Genomic DNA, 19,731 nt, shown 5'->3' with positions numbered 1-19,731 from the left:
TTTTCAGCATTTTAATAGCTACAAAGAGCTAAAGATACTTTGAAGTGACAAGAAACAGACACAAGATAATGGTTTGTGGATTTTATTAAATGTTACCATTTTACATTTTCATATATGCAAACCCAGCAACAGTGGGAAATCCAAAGCCTGCAGGACAGAAGAGCTGGTGAGTGAGTGTTCTGCAGTAGTACATACAGAAAGTACAAAAGGTTTTCTTCTCTATAAATCTATTTACTGCCCCTGTTTACAGTTTGCAGTGGATTGAACAATGCTCATTCATGTGGTGGTTTTGGAGGTCCTGAGCTCTCAGCAGGACCCATTTCCTGTACACACACATCTCTGAAGAAATTCTCTGTCTGAAAACTTTCTCCTTTATCCCTATTAAGGAGAATTTCCACCTGCCATAAATCTGTCTGCAATCCCTGCTCCAGGAAATACAGAGAGCTTTCAGTAACCTGGCACCCAAGTAGGGAACTTCCAGCTGAAGTGACCTGGCACCCTTCCTTGAGGAGACTGACCACAATACTTGATAGCATCAAATCTTGCTGCAATGAACTAGAAAATGTGAGATTAGGCACTTTATAAGGAGGAGCAGTGTCCTGCTGTTCCAGCTGGCTCCAGCACTGAGGAGACCAGATTTCTGTAGTTTAAATAAAACAGGAAAACAAACCCACAAAACCAACCGGGGCCACCTCTCCCTATTTATGAGAGTGCAGTGGAATTTTCAAGCCAGCCAGAAACAGAGTAATGATACTTATGCCTGAACATTTTTATGCCCATATAGAAACCATAATACTCCAATTCCTCAACCTGTATGAAACCCTGTGTAGCCACACTGGGATTACTGGGATGGATAATCTACAGTTAACTTCCCAAAGCGGGTTTGACTGCTGGTGGCTGTGCATTTCCATCCCTGGAGGAATGCCTCATGCCACTCTCCAGTGCTGCACTGTGCCAGATCAAACACAAGGCTCATTCCCGTGTGTTTCTGCGGGGACTGGGAGCAGATGAGTCCCTGTTGCTGTCAGCTGGAGGGTCTGCAGTGAGAACAGCGAGTCTGGAGCTGCTCCTGGACAGCCAGATTGGCTCCCAGACGCCGGGGATGGAGCAGCAGCACAGCCTGGGAGCTGCTTCTCTCAACTCTGGTCACCTACCCAGTGGAACTGATTCCCTTTGGAAAGGCAACAGGAGCAGCAAACACTGGAAATGGGCAATAGTAACATATAAACCCAAGGAAGACTCCTGAATTTGCTGAGAAGTGCCAGATGCTGAAGTTAAACTGAAACTGGAGCTGGAATAAACCCCACCCAGCCCTGAGCTGCAGATGCTGCAGAAACCTGCCCCACACGGGCTCTGCACCATCAGGGAGCTCAGTCTAGAGCATGATGGTTTATATGAGGTATAAACACAGAGCTAAGGGCTCTACAAGGCTCAGGAGACAGAGTTGGGAGGAAATCCTAAACCCTGAGGAACGGCCTTCAAGGAGCAGTTGGGATCCCACTGACGGGCAGCGTTCTGACAAGTGCACGTTTCGCTTTCAGTTTCTCTGTGAAGTGAAGCAAACAAGTAAAGCTCCTTAAACATCTCAGGAGCCCAGATCCCCTGGCCAGGGGAAGCCCAGTGCTGCCAGCTGAGCCTTCTCCTTGGCCCAAACACGCATTCCGAGCTCCGAAGGCTCCGTGTGCCGGCACGGGGTTTTCACACTGCCCACACGGGGCTGAGGCTGTGCTCCGTGGGGAGCAGGGTACAGCAGGGGACCTCTGAACAGCACAGCAGCACCATCAGCAAGATGGTTTTCCATAGTCCCTTTCCTGCCAGTCCAGCCCCTTCTCCCTAATTCAGCACCAGGGAACTCGAGGAGAGCACAAGGCACTGTGAAAAACAAATTTTGATATCCTGTTACCCAGAACAGGGCAGTTCTCATTGCCATAAAGAGCAGTTTGAACCCTGAGTCACACGTTTAATCTCTTGTCAGAGTGTTTTTGGCCGTGCTGGTACTCACACAAATTCCTGCTTGTTTTGAATCTTGCTGGATCAGCTCCTCTGGCCGCTCGTTTCATTTTAATTACATGGCTTGAGAGAGTATTTCCACCCACCATTTCCCAAAACTCCCACTTTCTAAGTATCAGTGACTGTCCTTTTGGGGTAACAGTGTGAGACATCACACAGTTATCCTGCCATACAGGTTCCTCCTCAGGGACTGCCAAACCATCTTAACGAGGCTCTAACATGCCCAAACCAACCTTTTTCACAGCTGATCATTCACAAAACATTCACAAGAAATACTTGAATGCTCTAAAGGAATATGGTTCCCTGTTCTGAATGAGTTTCCACTGCCTTCTTACTACCTCTTTTCTATGGTAAAATTAGCTTTATAATGTCTTCTGTTAAAGACAGAAGAGTAGAGTCCTGTGGCAGAATTCTAAAACAAATCTTGGCTTCACAGCAGCAGATGTGCTTCTCTTTAACAAGCCAATAAATATTTTAGGTGACTAGAGAGCTGGGACTTCTATAATCTGATCCAAGTTCAAAAGCTAAGCAGGGAGTCAACAGGTACCAGGAAACACAACACCCGTGTAGGTGTCTTTACTGCTAAATTAGAGAATGCCAGACACTGCTGTAAAAACCTTCCATTCTGGGCAGTACCTTGAGATGTAATCCTGCCATAGCACAGGTGAACCTGAGAACTGATTTCTGTTACAAAGACTGGTAACTAAAAGTGATCATCAAGAGAAAAATTAAGACATCTAAATTCAGTAGCATTGAGATGAGAAATGTAACCTCACCACATCCTCCTATACTGCAAGAGGTGGCCAAGCTGCTTCATTAAGCCCTTTCAACAGTAAATCACGCAGCATCCTCAGCATTTCCCACACAAAGAGCCTGCCTAGAAAAGAAAAGAGAAAGCGGAAACAAAACTTCACAACAGACTCCACAGGCGACTTAAAACAGCAACCGAAACCGCAAGCCAGCAGTGCCCTACGCTTCGGGAATGGCGCGGAGGGCGAGCCAGCAGGGCCGGGAAGGGTCCGGGGGAACGCGGGGGAGCGCGGGGAGGGGGCGGCCGGAGCCGCGGGGCTGCGCTGCCCGTCCGTCGGTCTGTCCGTCTGTCCGTCCGTGGCGAGTGCTGCCCGGCGCTGCCGCTGCTCCCGGGGAGCGCGGGCCGGGCCGGGAGCCGCGGGCAGGGCCGGGCCGGGCCGGGACTCGCTGCCGCTCCCCGCTCGCGCGCCCGCGGTCCCCTCAGAGCTCCCCCTCTCCCTTCTCCCCTCACCTCCCGGCGCGGCGGCGCGGCCCGGAGCCAGGACACCGGAGCGGCCGCGCCTCCTCCTCCGAGGCGCCGCCGCTGCTCCCGCCGCCGCTGCCAGGCCCCGTTCCCTCCTTCCCGGCCTGCCCCGGCCCGGCCCCCTCCCCCGGCCGGGCGCGCCTGCGCGGCGGCCCCGCTGCCATCCGGGTCCCTCGGTGCGGTGCAGCGGGTCGGTAGGCGGGAAATGGCGACTGAGCGCTGAGCGCCGAGCGCCCGGAGCGCGGACCCGCCGCCGCCGCCTGCCCCCTCCGCCCGCCCCGCACGCCCGCCCGCCCGCAGCGCGGCCCCGCGGCGCCGCTCCCCGGCCCCCGCTCCCGCAGGTGAGTGACGCGGCGGAGCCGCGCGGGTCCCAGCCCCGGGATCAGGTGGGGGGCGCGGGGTGGCCGCTCCGAGTGACCGGCGGGATGTCCCCTCGGGGCCTGCCCGCGGCGGGCCCGCTGCCCGCGGACGCGCCGCGTTGCCTCCCCCCCCGCTCTCCCCCCGCGGCCGCCGCGGAGCCCCGGGCGAGCCCCGGCCGCAGCCCTGGCGGGCCGGCCCTGCCGCGGGGAGCGGCGGAGCGGTGTCACCCCGCCTGACACCCCCCGCCCGCCCCTCCAGGCCGAGGCCTGCGGCGGGTCCCGCCCGCCCGGCCCGTCCCGCGCCCCGGGGCCGGGCCGGAGCCGCAGCGCTGCGGGCGCATCGCGGGCCGTGCCCGCGCGGGTCCCGCGCAGGACGCGCCTGTTGCTGGCGGCGTTGTCGCCGCCGGGGCGGCAGCGCCGGACGCGCCTGTCAGCGGCCCCGGGGGCAGCGGGACGGGCTCGGCGGGGGCGGGTGCCGGGCTCCGCGCTGCCCGGGCAGGGCTCCCGGCGGCGGCTCCGGGGATGTCAGCGCGGCGGGGCGCGGGGGACACCAACTTTGTCGCCGTCGCCGGCACCGGGCAGGACCCCCGCCGTCCGGGGCCGTTGTTGGCATTGCCGGTCCCCGCTGGGAACGCGGCGGAAGGAATTAGCATGCTGCATACCACATTGATTATCTGCTCGCTCGGTGTTACTGGAGAGCACTGTACAAGCCTGTTGCTCAATTTTATGGTACTTAAGAGCGCTCGAGAGGACAGGTCTGGCTGTTTGCGTGAGGCTGCTTGGGTGAGCTCAAGCCTAGGTCTGTCCAGGGCACTTCGTTCTCTGCGGTGACAGTTGTGATGCTTTTTCTGGTCCCAAGCCTATTGTTTCTGGGAGGGATTTTCCATCGCCTTCCAGATGCTTATGGTGCACTTCTAAAAGTAATTTCGAGTTTGTCGTTATTGCCTTTGCCTTTGTTGACATGTTTCCACTGTTAGAGTAGCCCGTGAGGAGCATCTCTAAGTGTAACTATTACTCTGTTGCCTTGGGCAAGTGACAACCTCTTTTGCCGTTTCTCCATGAGTAAAATGGGGATAATAATACCTTGGAGAGTTGTTACAAGAAGTAGTTAATGTTTGTAGAGGACTTAAAAGACCTAAGTGTTATTAATTAAGCCCCATGACACATTAAGGTAAGAGTTAGCGAGCCAGGTTTGCACATGGATGAACTGAGGCAGGAAGAGATTATGATTTAGCCAGAGTAACGTCCTGGATCTGTGACAATAGCAGAAAACAAGTTGTAACTACTTCATGCTGTAGGCACAAGGGAGCCGTTCTGGATAACAGATAGGATTCCAAGATTACTTGCCCCTCCCTCACCCCCCCTCCCAATTTCAGGCTTTTCTGCTTTAGGAGGTTCTGCCTGTGTGACTTCCAGTTGACTGGATAGCTCCAAGGACACTTATGGCTTGCCCACTTAAAAGTGTTTCAGCAGTTTTCATAACAAGATATATGTTCTAGGATGCAAGCCAAATCCCAACTTAAATTCCATGAAACATTCTCCTCTTTTCCCCTGAAAACATTGTGTGGAACTTACTTTTGATCCTGTTCCAGTCAGTGCAGTGTGCACTAAAGCTGACATTCCTGATCCATCAAAGTTCTTTATTAAAGAAAAATTCCCCTGTCAGTCTGCCCTGGAGATTGAATGGGACAGTTGGATCGTTTTTCTAAGGATGTAAACATTCCACGTATGCTGGGGCATTTCATAATTGAAAGGTGATTTTCCAGCCCCAGCCTTGCACCTCGAGTGTTGGTAAGTCCCTTCCAGGGTGGTGATTCCCCAGCACGAGGATGTGACACTGTCAGAGGCTCAGTAGCATTAAGCAGTTAAAAAACCAGAAAAAGTTGTCAGAATTCAAAAGGAAACAGTCTTCACCTTCCCAAGTTTTTCCATACTGCATTGGCTTTTCTTTGACCTCTTGTAATGCCATGAGGTTGACACCAACAGAAATCGTGTTTGCAGGAGACTTTGGGAATCACATGTGCTCCTTTGACAGATTTCTGTGCCCATATTTCACTCCTGTGGAAGAAACTTTTTTCCACAGGTGTAAGGGGAAGAACAACTTGGGGCACTTGCACATTTTTGTAAAAACCATTCTGGAAGTCAGGCTGAACTATTTTGGCAAGAACTTGCAAGAAAAGCTTGAGCAGGGGGATTGCACAAGAGAAACTCCAGAGTTCCCTTCCTACCTCAGCCGTTCTGGGAGTCTGTAAAAGCAGGATGCATGAAGTAGGGCTGGAATTTGACATAAATTTAAAATTCCTGCGTATTTCTAGACACGAGTGTGCTCTGAGAGGAGCTTGAGACTTCTTGCCCTTTTGGGACAGTGCCTTGGGGTTCCAGAGCACCACTGTGATCATTGCAGGATCACAGCTGGATGAGTAATCACACAACCCTAAAAGTGCCTTTTCCAGGTTATGGGTGTGCAGCTGTGCCCTGTCCAAACCCTGTCCGAGTTCTGCCCCATCCGTGTGCTTTCAGCCTGGTCTCCCTGGGGAAGCCAGTTCTGATGGGTGATGGCTTTTGCACTTTGGTAATGTCGGTGCAGGACCACTGAGGTTATCCCAGAGCTAAAGGCTGCCCCTCGCACACGCCTCCCTCTGTGACTGCATCCTTCTTCTGCAATTCCTCGGGAGCATTCCTCTCCACAAGTGCCTTTCTCATTCATCACTGACAGTAGATCAGATGTGGTGATTCTTACTCCTCAGAGCCCAGAAAGTAAGAGACCAAGTCTGAATGAATTCCCTTCATTTGCTGGCCCCTGAATCGCTGTCACCGTCTCTTGTGCGTTTTCAAGAGCAGATTGGTTTTTGTCTGTTGTGTACGAAAAGTTCCTGGGGTTCTGCTCCCACCTCTGGGGTTCCCAGCACAGGAGGGACATGGAAGGAGTCCAGAGGAGACCACCAAGGTGATCAGGGGGATGGAGCAGCTCTGCTGTGGGGGCAGCCTGGCAGAATTGGGATTGTTCAGCCTGGAGAAGAGAGAGAACCTTCAGGGTGATGTCGTTGTGGCCTTCCAGGACCTGAAGGAGCCGGCAAGAAAGATGGAGAGAGACCCTTTACTAGAGTGACAGGACACAGGGAATGGCTTCCCACTGCCAGAGGGCAGGGTTAGATGGGATATTGGGAAGGAATTCCTCCCTAGGAGGGTGGGCAGGCCCTGGCACAGGTGCCCAGAGCAGCTGTGGCTGCCCCTGGATCCCTGGCAGTGCCCAAGGCCAGGCTGGACAGGGCTTGGAGCACCTGGGACAGTGGAAAGTGTCCCTGTCCTGGCAGGGGGTGGGACAGAATCAGCTTTAAGGTCCCTCCCAACCCAAACCATTCTACAGTTGTGCGATTTGATGTTTGTACATCCCAACTAAGTCTTCAGAAAATGCAAATACGCACCACAAGTGCAGAGCTGATTAATCAGCTCCATGATGGGTTGTGATTTTCAGGGGGCAGACAGTTCAAATGGAATCATTGCTGGGATCCTGGGAGGGAAGAGCAAGCTCTCAGCAGCAGGTTTAAGAGGAGCTCTCCCAGGCAGGATGTGGCCGTGCCAGCCCTGCCGAGGGCTCTGTCCCGGGGGAATTCCCTGGAGTGCCACGGAGCTGCAGTGAGGTGCAGCTCTTCCGATTGCTTCAGAGAAACTCACACACACCCCGGTGCTTGAAAGCCTATCTGACATGTTGTTTACATGTTGAGATGCCTAGATGGCCATTATTTCGTGTTTTAGAAAAATAAATATTTGACATTCACAGATGAAGACATTTTCAATAGCACTTGAAAAATTAAGTGGGAAATCATCCACATCTAAAGCAATCAGCTCAGGGGTTGGGTCGGAGCTTCCCAGTTGGCAGTCCTAACTTTTTCTAAATAAATTATTTCCCAATCAGATCAGTTTCAGTAATTACTTTGATTAAGGTGCTCTTAACTTCTTAAATGATAAGTTCTGTCATCATATCCTGTGATCCAAGGAAAACCCTTGTCAGGACAATCTGCTGTAAGAAAACAGGGAGTTGAGCATCAACCTGCAGTGTGCTTCCACCTCTGCCAGCACTGCGGGATCCACGTGGGATCTGAGGAGATGCAGCCTTTGCTGCCTCAGTTTCCCTAGCTGATGGGTCGGTGTTTTGGTAATCCCAGGATCTGTGGCCAAGCCCAGGGGGAGGAAGTGTGCAGCTGCTGGTGGACAGGATTAGCTCAGCAGCACATTGATCTCTGCTCTACTGGGACATTGAAAATACAGCTCCCCATGGGGGAAGTTTTCAGAGTCCAGCCCCATCAGTGAGATTTCTGTGCATCCTGCTAAAAATAACCCTAAAGCCAATATTTAGGAAGTGCCTGTGCTGCATTAGATCCAGCAAGGATCCACTGCCCACCAAGTGATGCTTCTGCTGGAGTTACATAGGAAAGAGATGATGGGAATAGAAGTTATCCCTAACTGAATTCAGAATTCGTTTTTGGTGGCTGAGGAGTCTAGTTAGGATGCATGAAACACCTCTAGTTCTGTGTCCATAGTATTTAGTGTAGCAGTATAATTTAAAGTATAATACTGTTGTGAAAATAAGTTTAACTAAAAGGAGCTGTTAACTCCACAGCATCTGGAAAATAAGCTTACTTAAGTATGGATACTTACTTAAAGGAGCATAGTTGCAAAAAATACATCCTGCTAGTCATTGCTAATATTCCAGCTGTAAGTAGGAGAAAAGAATCTAGGACTCTATAGCATTTGGATTAGAATTTACCTGTAAATTAATTACCATATATGTAAAACAAGAGTGTTGTTAGCAGCAGAATAGGGCCAGGCAGCTGATGCTGCAGGGCTCATTAGCATCCTCAAAGCCTCACAGGGAAGGGAGGGATCCTGTCCTTATTTAGGCTGTGTTTGGGAATAGCTAATTTAAGTTAATAAAGTAGCAGGAACTCTGATCAAATCAGAGCAGTTGTTCTGAGCAGTTTGGCCTGTGCTGCACCAATTCAGTCTAGATCATAACTCAGTTTACCCTAGGCCATTCTAACCCACGATTGCTTTGATTTACCCTGTACTTTAGGAGGTGCTAATTAGTGGAAGGGAGGTAATTCAATCTAAGGCTGAGGCTGTACCACAAGGGCTTCCCTGGCCCCACAGCAGCAGCCTGGTTAGTGGGGAGCCCCACACGGGTTCCCTGGCTGCCCGTGCCCTCCGGGAGCCTCTCAGCCTGGCTGCCTGACTGGGGGGAAGCAGCATTCCCCCTTCCCTTCCCTCTCCCGACAGCTGGGGTTGCCTGGGAGGGCTGCTGGGTTAGACCCAGCCTAGGGCAGGTTTCCTTAGCCTAGGCAGAGCTTTGGGGTGCTCTGTGTCCAGAGGGGCTGCAGTGCTGGGCAGAGCCCGCCGCTCCCTCCAGCTCGCCCTTCTCTGCTTCACATCCAGGCACTGCTGTGTGTGGTGTGCACTGCTCCAGGGAGGAGGAGGGGGTCCCCTGGCTCCAGGTGACACCTAGGACCTGTCCTTCATCCTTGCTTCATCCTCCAGTTCCCCTTCCAGAGGATGTAGCACCCCCTGAGCCGCTCCTTTCTTCCCATCCTGGAACTTTCTCTATTTTACCATCCGGGGGGAGCTCATTTAGGGGCAGGAGGCTTCTTTTTATATGGAACAGTGCCCTGGGCTGCTGGCTGACACCTGGTACCCAATTCCAGCCCATCACCTGGGAGGGGAGTCCTGCAGGTGAGGGCTGAGCTCCTGCTCCTGGCAGTGTGGGCTGGGGGATGTGCCCCAGCCCCGAGTTCAGAAAGGAAACAGAGAGGGAGAGCCAGAGACAGCTCCTGGTGAGCTCTGTGGGCAGCACTTCTGGGCTGGGGCTTGCCAAAGCAAGGCAGAGGGTACACCGAAGGTTTAAGGTTTGTTTTCAGAGGGGGAAAACAGTATGCCAAAAGTAAAGGAAGTGTTTAATAAATAGCAGGAATATTTACGAGAATGTTCAAGGTACTTGCAGGCACTGTGAATGAGGGATTTAACTCAGTATGTTTGATTGAGTTACCTACCTCAGTTTGTCTGACACCTTGAGCTCCTGTCAAGACCAAGCAGTTGTAGTTAAATCAATTTAAATACAATTGGAAAAGCTTGTTTATTTTGCTTATCAGGCCAGAAATTATAAAGATTACGGGAGAAAATAAAGTTAGTCTAATCTTGATGCTTTTATGTTCTTAAAGATTTGGAAGAAACTTTTGAGGACTTCATTGTAGCTAAATTAATATTCCTAAACAACTGTAATTACTGGGTTTAGAGTCCTTTACTTTTGTGTTGATTAGGGACTATGAAGCTCATTGGTACTTTTAAGAGAAAGGTCTTTGGGAGCTCAGTTGGGAAAATGGGCTGCAGAGATCCAGGTTCAGGTGAAGAGGTGTCAGACTTAATTGTTAGGTGCAATTACCCTGTTGGACTTATTTGAAGATAATTCTCTTTTGATAGTAATTGGTTTATTATATACCTGAAAAGGTTTGATAATGGTCCATCTCAAAGATTAATAGTTAATACAGAAATATCCTAAGTCAATTAACATAACAGGGTTCCAAACCATGAAATAGTTTAAGGTTAGAAAATAAACATTTGTCTTTGGTATGTGCTTTCCAAAGGAAAAAGCCATTTTGAGAGGGTTTTCTGCTCTTTGTCACTCGACGGGTTTCTGTTCCCTGCTGGCTGGGGCTGAGGTGTGAGCAGGGTGTGTAGCTGCTCCTGTGCCATTTCCTGGGAATTCCAGAGGCTCTGTGCCTGCAGCTGGCTCGAGTCTGTGGGAATTACGGGGTAAAGGCTTGTTCCTTCGACAGTTTGGTTTTGGTTGTGCACTGAAGTGACTGTGCTGAGAAATCCCCGCTGCTCTCTGCCTCCCTCGGGGCATTGTGGGGTCTGTGGTGACCTGGGGACAGGGCTGGTGGTGACACCTGGGCCTGGGATGGGATTGGTGGTGACACCTGGGCCTGGGATGGGATTGGTGGTGACACCAGACCAGGGAATGGGGCTGGTGGTGACACCTGGACCTGGGATGGGATTGGTGGTGACACCAGACCAGGGAATTGGGCTGGTGGTGACCCCAGACCTGGGATGGGGCTGGTGGTGACACCTGGGCCTGGGAATGGGGCTGGTGGTGACACCTGGGCCTGGGATGGGGCTGGTGGTGACCCCAGACCTGGAATGGGATTGGTGGTGACCCCAGACCTGGGATGGGGCTGGTGGTGACACCTGGACCTGGGATGTGGCTGGTGGTGACCCCAGACCAGGGAATGGGGCTGGTGGTGACCCCAGACCTGGGACGGGGCTGGTGGTGACAGCCGTGGGATGTTCTCTGTGGTTCTGGGTTTGACCTCGGGCTGGCACACCCTGCACTGGGCCCCAGTTGCAGCAGAGCACTGGGAGGGGAGCAGAGGAGGTTTTTCCCAAGGTTCACAGGGGACAGGTCTCTGTCCCAGCCCCCTGGAGCAGGCAGAGGATGCCTGAGGTGTGTTAAAGCCCTGGGGAAAGCAGGGAGGAGCCACGGCAGCCAGGGAAGGGACAAAGCGGGGTGGAGAGGCTGTAAAAGAGGGCTCAGAGCCCCGGGCAGCACCCACAGGATGGAGGCAAAGCCCTGAGAATCTGTGCAGCTTTCTGTGTGGGGTTCCCAGGAGCTGCTCAGCTCTGCTCCCTCCCTGTGGCTGCACGGACACTCCTGCCCTGCTCCTGCACTGAGCTCTGCAGTGGATGCTTGCTTCAACTCAGCTGGGTGGGCTTTGCTTGCCCTCTGTGCTCAGAGAGAATTCAACAGCACTCATTTCTGTTTTAGAACATGCGCGATACCAAAAGGATGAAGCAAGGAATTTTTTTCCTACTTGAATGTTTTTAAATATTTGGTGGGCTAAGCAAGGAAGCACGGTGGAATGTGCCTGTGTGTAAGGACTGAGCCATGGCCATCTTTTGCTTACTTGGCATGCTTGGAGGGTCTGTCTTACCTACAGAGGTCTGAACTTTCAGACACCTTGTAGGAACCGAGTATATTTAAAATTTCTGTTCCTCTGTGATGTTGGGTTGATGCTGGTCCATGGGCTCTGCATTTCCCAGGGAGGACTGACAGACACACAGACAGCTGGATAAGCCTCATTTTCTCTAGGAAAAGCTGATCAGTGTTGCTGTGCTGAAGGACAGAGCCCATCAAGGAGTGCAGTGAGCAAATGAAGCCTGTGCTGTAGGTGTCCTTTCCTGGGCCAGGAGTTACATGTTTTATTCCCATGTGGAAACGCTCCAGCCTGAAGACATGGCTTGCTGGAGGGTCAGGACAAAGGAGCTGCAGGGCTGGAAGGGATGAAGGGAAAGGAGGAATGGGAATTAGACAGCATTCCTTTCACCTCCAGGAAAACATTTCTACTCTGCCACAATTTTGCTGAGTTGTTTCTTCAGCACTGCTGGTGAGAAGTGATGTGTGCTCTGTCATGTACCACACGGCACAGAGGTGGCAGCTAACTTTTTTCAAATATTTCTTTGGTATTTAAGGTAATGTGCATGAAATTTGTTATTTAAGTTAACTCAGGTCTCCTCAGTGTCTGGAAAACTTTCCCAAATTCTAGTGTAGCTGCTTTTTATTGTGATAAATGAACCACTTGTGTGGCTTTGGAAGGTGGCTCAGTGCTTCCTTCATCACAGGGATTTCTGATGGAGAGGCCAGGCTCACTCCTGATACTGGGGAATGACTGGAAACAAACCCAACAGCCGTGTAAGCTCCCAGGTGATAGCAGCACTTCTTGTTCCTGCTGATTTCTCTGGTTTAGGATCCCTCCATGCAGGTTTTGAGCTGTGTGTGGGGATCAGGGCACTCAGCCACGCAGGTTTCCTCTGCAGCACACGGGTCTGTGGTACAGGTGCAGAGCCCCCCTTTTCCCAGCTCAAAAAGCCCCTCGGACAGAAACTTCCCAAAGCAAGGCACGAGCCAAACACCATCTCCTCACTCAGCAGAGCAATCCCCCGGCTGTTTGCAGAGCCAAATCTGCCACTTCACAGCCAGAAAGTTCTTATTTCATTACATGTTGTGCCTTTCAAAGTGACAGAGATGCATTAGACCAACCTGGAGGTGATTATCTTGTGGAAGAAAGAAGTGAAATTCAAGGTGAAATCGACTGGAAACATTTCAGTGTGGATGCAAGGCAGTTTTACCCTAAAAAAATTCTGTTGTCATTGGTAGCTTGTGTTTTTTATACTTTGTATTATTGGAATATTGAGCAGGAACTTCCTATAACTTTCCATTGAGTAGGCAACAAGGTTTGTTGTTTTTTGTTTGTTTTTTTTCTTGTGGATTTTTCACCCAAAACAAAACAGGGAGTAAAAAAAGGATAATGAAAATAAAATGTATAAAATAGCTTCATTGTGACGGAACCAGACAGGTCCCTGAAATTCATTTCAGGCAAGTTTTTGAGACTGGGTAAGTTTCAAGTTCATCATGTCTCAATAATATGTTTTAAGGGTAAAAACATAGTATCACTCACAAGTGAGTACAGCTGTTAAACCTTTAGAACTTATTTTCATGTCAGTTTTAACTCAGGTACGTGCACAAATTAATCTCAGATTTGCAATTTTGTAAGAATGAAGTTTTCCATGCGGGAAAGAAGTCAGGATGGGCTATGAAAGAGTCAGGATTTCAGCATGTATTCATGAGGGAAAATGATTCGTTTAAACTTTGTCTGGACACTGAGTAATATGAATCCTGACTGTGCTGGAATTTCCCCCATTTTAACAACACAGTGGTTGATTTTTTATTTTAAATCAGGGAAGTCAGGTGCGAGGAGAGCGTGGAAGCAGCGCCGTGCAAAGGGAGAGCAGAGTTTAACCTCTTGTGAAAGGTTCTGAAGGGATGCAGTGTACCAAGGAAGGTGTTTGCCAGGGCAATGAGAATCATATTATCATTTAAAGAGTCTTTATCCTGCAATAAAAATAGTCTGCTCTTTTTGAGGCCAGAGGAGCAGGCAGAACCCTTATCTATCCCTTTAGAAGATAGCAACCTGACAAGGTCCTGTGGGATACGTGGTTGTGGCTGTGATCCCCCGGGAGGATTCAGGTGGAGTGGAGCAGGATTAGGTTTTCTGAAGTTCAGCAAAAGGCAGCTCTGCTGCTGTGCAGACCGTGCAGAAATTCCTAGATTCTCCTCACTAACACAGGAGTTACTCCACGGCTTCCATAGTCCAACACAGTCTTACTCGAGCTTATTAATCTGCTAATTTCTGTGGGTTTTTTTAATGAAAAAGGTAAGTGGTGTGGGTGGGCTGAACAATTAGCACAAGTAACTCCTCGGGATTGTTTTGTGCTCAGCCCACATCCTGGAAGGTCTGTTCAGGAAGTGTTTGCAACCTGGCCATGCCACGGCTTGTAACAGGGACTTGACTTCCATAAATAGTGTGCCTGGCAGTGTGGATTAAATGTCCAGAGAGCCTGAGGACAGCTGGTCCCTCCCAGAATCCCAGCAGGAGCAGTGCTGGTCCTGTGGAATCTGTTCCTGCTCGTCTGAAACTCCAGCACTGCAAACTCTCCTCTCCCAACCTCCCAGCTCTCAGGAGCCCCACAGGATCTGGAGTGACTCATGTGGGATTGTCATCTTGGCAGCACCAGAGGTTGGAAATGGGCTCTTCTTTCTGCAGCAGGTTTTGGGGTTCTGCTCTCAGGGTTGCTGTCCCGTGCTTACCCCAGTTCTCCCAAGTTTCCTCCTTGCTTAGTGTGACACAAACTGGAAAGCCTGAATTAATTACCAGCGTGTACCCTCAGTGCAAAGAGAAAAATATCTTGGCTGGGAGGGAATAAACTTTCAGTTCCAAATGCATTTGGTATAATCAAAACAAAGCCTCACTAGCAAAACAGAAATATGATGGCTGGAGCAGAAAAATAAAGGAACAAAAGATCTATTTTCTGTTGAGGCCAATTGTAAAATGCTGCCATCCTTCTTTAGCCAAATCATCCTAAGGATGGGTTTGTTTTAGGGGCAATACTCAAACTTTGGGAGAGTAGAAGTGAGCACAAGGTCCTGAGGGATCAGGGTTCGAACAGGGCAACTGAAGAGCAAGGATTTCAAGCAAGATTTTGTTTCAGATGGAAATTATTTGGTGCCTGGGAATGTGGGGAGGAGCAGAAAATGGGCTTTCAGTGAAACAGGGAGAATTTAGAGGTGCCTTTGATAGTTGTAATTCCTTACTGTTGTTTTGATGGACCTTGTGGTTGCTTTATACATTTATCCAGATTTCATAACCCAGCACCAACATCTGAATGGTACATATTGGGTAGTTTGATATTTTAATAAATCAGTGCTTTCTTATTTTGCTTTCACCTGCCCCAGACTAGCATCACTTCCAGACTGCTTTGAGTCAGGCTTTCCTGGTTTATTGCTCTCTCAGTTCTGCAGTGGCAGAAAAACATGCCTAAAGATTGGAGAAGAGTGACAAGTAGAGCAGCACACTGGAAAATATGAAATACATCTGCTGGAGTGACATGAAATGGCTGTACTTTTCTAGGGAAGGAGAATAAGTTGGTTAAAAAAGAGTCATTGAAGGGGACGAGTCTCAACATCTTGAACTAACAAAGCAGGGCTTTGGGGCCTGTCGGGGTGGAGGTTTACCTGCCCATCCTTGCCCTTGGCTTTGGGGGCCATGGCTGCTGTGTGCCCACAGCCCTGCCCGCCTGTCCCTCCTTCCCGTGGGGCTCAGGGCTGTCCCCAGCTCGGGCTCTGGCTTTCCTGAAAGCATCCCAGCACCGTGGGGATGGATCCCAGCCAGCTCTGGAGCACACCTCCTCCTTGGGCTGCTTCTCACCCTGAAATCTGGGTCACATCGCAGCCTTGAAACGTGCTGACAAAACACCTCTGGCGTGACTTGTCTGAAAGGGAACCGAGAAAATATCTGCTCCTGGTTCCTCGTGGGTCTGCCTGGTGATGCAGCAATGACTGGAAGAGGCACACACATCTCAGCAGGGAGGTGTGTGTCAGCTGGGCTGACAGGGACAGGGACACCGACCCTGCCACTCCCTCCCTTTCAAACCCCTCAGTTGTCACAGCTGTGAAATGTGGGGACAGGTCACAGCTTTGTGCAGTTGGTCACGTCTCCATCTCTATTTACACCACGTGTTGACGCTCAACATTTTAAATTTGTTAAAAAATTTACTTTCTCGGCTTTGCGTAAAAAAGGTTTCAAGAAAAACCCCAGATAAATAAATAGAAGTTTTTCACCTCCTGGGTTGCTGTCACCAAAGTCACACTCCGGACATGTTCCAGTTGTCTGAATGCTCTGGAGCTGCTGTGGTGTGGAGGCTTGGGACAGATTGATTTCTGTGGTGGCAGTTCAGTGTTATTCCTGAGTGCCAAACTGAATGGAGAAATTGTTCAACACCAGAGTTTTGAATTTTCTTGTCACTAATCTCTTCCTATTGTTCTTCACCATTGTTCTTTTACCATCTTCAACCTTTCCCTGTATCAGAAAGCCCTAAACCCTGTAATTAGATGTGCCTCACCTAATTTTCCTTTTAATAGTTTGGGGGAAAGTAGAGAAAACAGCAGTGTCATATGTGGTGGGAAATAAAGCATCCCTAAGTGCAGATTCCTTGGAGGTGTGCTCTCAGTGTGAAATATGAGTCATTCACAGGAATTTCTTTCCTGTAAGTACAGTGTACCTGGGCCATGGAATAACAACAGTATTATCAAGGTAGGGAGCCTGACACTTGGAGTGTCTGGACTCAGGAAAATGGAATTTATTACAGCCATAGCTCCTTCAGCTGATGCTTTTTAAGAGCTCCTACATTTTATTTTCCTGTCCCACAAATTATTGAGTGGATATTCCTTTTGGTCCTTCTTTGCCATGTAATTCTCTCTTGAAGAACAAGGTTTTTTCCCTTTTTCCCCCCACTCTTTCTGGGTTCACTCTAAGTGTAGAAGTAACTGAAGAGAGAAGGGGTTTTGGGAGCTGGTTTTCCTGAGCCAGTGGAGGTGGCAGTGCCAGCCCGGCCTCAGGTCCTTGGTCAACCAAGGGGTGGCACGTGCTGGGGAAATCCAAACCCCACAGGTCTGAGGAAGGAAATTCTCCTACATGTTTAGACTTGATTATTTTGACTGCGTTTTGTAGCCTGGTTCGGGAAAGAACCACGACTGTAATTCAATAAAAACTCTCCCACCAACTGGATCCAGGGCTAGGAAAGCAAACTCCTGGCTCTGAGAGGATTGTAGGTACCTGTTGCTAAGTCCATTAGAGATATTTATAACCCCAGGCTTGATACCCAGCATGTGCAGCGAGCCAAAGGAGTCCCTGGCAGGGCTGCACTGAGGAGCTGAGCGTTTCCCTGCTGCATAAATGTGTACTCACCACTCACAAGTATTTAATTGGTTCATCTTTTGTCTGACTGATAGTTGTTTCAGTTCTAGAAAAATCAGGCAACTTATACTATAGCAAATTTGAAGTAATATTGTCATTCCCACATTGGAATTTCACTAGTGTCTGTCTCCTTTCCATGTTTTGCAGTTTCAATTCCTTTTTATGCACATTTGTCTCATGTGGTCAGTACAGCAGCGTGGGCACAGGCCCAGGGCAGTGCCCGTCCCCTGAGGTGGCACTGCTGGGACACCTCCAGTGTGGGACAGCTCTGGGCCTCTCCCAAAAAGAGAGACCTGGAGGGGCTGGAGCGTGTCCAGGGCAGGGAACAGAGCTGGGGAATGGAGCTGGAGCCCCAGGAGAGGCTGAGGGAGCTGGGAAGGGGCTCAGCCTGGAGAAAAGGAGGCTCAGGGGGGACCTTGTGGCTCTGCACAGCTCCTGCCAGGAGGGGACAGCCGGGGGGTTGGGCTGGGGACAGGGAACAGGGACAGGAGGAGAGGGAACGGCCTCAGGCTGGGCCAGGGCAGGCTCAGGGTGGATTTGGGGAACATTTCTTCTCTGGGAGTTCTCCAGCCCTGGCACAGCTGCCCAGGCAGTGGTGGGGTCCCCATCCCTGTTTGACAGCCCCGTGGATGTGGCACCTGGGGACGGGGGCTGTCGGACTCGGCGCTCTCAGCGCTCCTGCCCAAGCCCAGGGGCTCCGTGACATCACTGGCAGGTCACAGAGGCCAGCTGGCTCTGCCTGTTCCATGTGCCATGGCCCCCCGCACGCTGCCCACCTCACTGCAGGGTCTGGGGCTCCTCCAGAGCTCGGGGCTGCACCACAGCGAGTGCTGGAGCCTCCCGGGGCTGCCTGCTGCCCTCCTGCTGCCCTTGGTCGCTGTCCTGTCCCGCTGTGCAGCAGCCACCTCTCCACGGGCTGTGTGATGTCCAGCTGTGTCACCCACTGACACTCCCTGGCATTGCTCGCGTGCTCACTGTTTCCCCTTATAAACTGATTCGGTGGTATAAAAATGAAGGAATTTTTCCCTCTTGTCTCAGTGAGCTGCTCAGGTCTCTGAGGAGGAGATGATCTGAAGTAAGTGTGGGAAAGAAATGAGGAGGGAGCAGGAGCAAGGCCACCGAGGTGTTGGAGTGTGTCCAGACAAGGGCAACAGACCTGGGCAAGGGTCTGAAACATAAATCCTGTAAGGAGCTTCTGAGGGAGCTGGGAAGGGGCTCAGCCTGGAGAAAAGGAGGCTCAGGGGGGACCTTGTGGCTCTGCACAGCTCCTGCCAGGAGGGGACAGCCGGGGGGTTGGGCTGGGGACAGGGAACAGGGACAGGAGGAGAGGGAACGGCCTCAGGCTGGGCCAGGGCAGGCTCAGCTTGGACATCAAGGAAAATTCCATCATGGCAAGGGCTGTCCAGCCGTGGCACAGCTGCCCAGGGCAGTGCTGGGGACGCTGTTGCTGGAGAGATTTACCAGCCCTGGGGACATGGGGACATGGGCAGTGGTGGCCTTGCAGCGCTGGGGACAGCTGGGATGAACTGACCACTGATGGAAGTGCTGAGCACGGCCCCGTGGAAAATGACGCCGGTGTTTGCTGGCAGGTGCAGTGAATATTCCATGTAGCAATTCTGTGTAACATCACGTTTCAGCAATGCCCACAGAGCACTTGCCTTGCTAAGCCTGACAGCAGTGTCAGTACTTGGGTCATTCCTCGTTAGCTGCAGCACCTTTGTGTGAGACTGAGATTTACCTGGGAACAAACACAGCTGTGTAACAGGTTTTCAAAAGCGTTATCAGTGTTTCCCTGTCTGTGACTCATCCCAGTGCCACCATTGCCTTTTCCTAAGCAACATACCTGTTGTGACATTACTTATATGTTAAATGTTGCAGATTGTTTATTCTGTCCCTGCAGCAATCAGATCCACACTAAATGGACTCCAGAAAGGCAACTTAGGTGTTAAATGCTGTATTTATTCTGTCTATGCAGCAATCAGATCTACACTAAATGGACTCCAGAAAGGCAGGCACTGATTCCTGTAGTGATAAGCATACAATTTCCTTTAAAACCTGTTTTTTGTCATTATTTCAGCTAGGAAAGGCAAATTACTTTATTTCCAGTATTTCTGTGCATTACACCTCAGATGGATTTCTTGCTACTTCATTTTTCTGCTCCTGATCCATCATAAACATGATTTTAAGCACGAGGAGTCCCCTTCAAAGCAGCCCAGCTCCAGGCAGCTGCAGAGGGCACGTCCCCAGCCCAGAGAACAGTGACATTGAGGCTCGGTGTGACAATACCAGCAGCCCACTTGGAGGCTGGAGATAAATGGGATGCATTCCCTGGAATGGCCTTTTACTCTGCTTTAATGAATACTGCCCTTGCCTGAGTGTTCCCGAGGTCTGGTGTGATTCCCACACTCAGCTGCACTGAAGCTCAGTTTGGGTTCCTGTGCAGAGCTGCTCTGTCCTCACCCACCCTGAGTGCACAGGCTCATGCTTCCTTCTTCAGGAAATTAGATTTATGCCTCATCTCGAGTTTGATGTGGAGACTTGCAGTGAGGGATTTTTGAGGAGCAGAGAGAGGAGAGAACTTCCTGGGTCACGGACTGGGGTGATTTGGGGCTGGAGACAGCAGGCACCCTACAATCAATGCTTTCATCAGGGCAGGTGACACCCTGCTGGTTGACAAGGTGTGATTGTTCTCAGGTTGGACTCGATGACCTGAGAGGTGCTTTCCACC

The 19,731-nt window shown here is 50.8% G+C and overlaps 1 protein-coding gene and 2 long non-coding RNA genes across 6 annotated transcripts in view; 1 reads left to right on the top strand and 2 right to left on the bottom strand.

Annotated features, from left to right (window-relative positions):
- Positions 1–66: 66 nt before the first annotated feature.
- Positions 67–3,368, bottom strand: LOC128794534 (uncharacterized). Of its 2 annotated transcripts, none has more exons than XR_008433173.1 (3): positions 3,272–3,368; positions 2,787–2,887; positions 67–1,872 (listed from the first exon to the last, which is right to left on the bottom strand). It is a non-coding gene; the product is annotated as an uncharacterized LOC128794534 (long non-coding RNA). The 2 variants fall into 2 exon arrangements; XR_008433172.1 differs by having other exon boundaries at positions 67–1,546.
- A 173-nt stretch (positions 3,369–3,541) lies between these two features.
- The window catches only part of CTDSPL2 (CTD small phosphatase like 2), a 32,463-nt gene continuing 16,273 nt past the window's right edge, over positions 3,542–19,731 (top strand). For 2 of the 3 annotated variants that reach the window (XM_053954744.1, XM_053954746.1), the window contains exon 1: positions 17,758–18,078. The gene's annotated coding sequence lies outside the window, so the exon portion shown is untranslated. Of the gene's footprint in view, positions 3,625–17,757; positions 18,079–19,731 lie in introns of those variants that run through there. The other variant, XM_053954745.1, reaches the window with a different exon arrangement.
- Positions 15,027–17,340, bottom strand: LOC128794647 (uncharacterized). The gene is made up of 3 exons (XR_008433221.1): positions 15,869–17,340; positions 15,263–15,519; positions 15,027–15,154 (listed from the first exon to the last, which is right to left on the bottom strand). It is a non-coding gene; the product is annotated as an uncharacterized LOC128794647 (long non-coding RNA).

The sequence above is a fragment of the Vidua chalybeata genome, chromosome 13, assembly GCF_026979565.1.
Source record: "Vidua chalybeata isolate OUT-0048 chromosome 13, bVidCha1 merged haplotype, whole genome shotgun sequence".
Lineage (NCBI taxonomy): Eukaryota > Metazoa > Chordata > Aves > Passeriformes > Viduidae > Vidua > Vidua chalybeata.
This window is presented reverse-complemented; position numbering and strand designations above follow the sequence as displayed.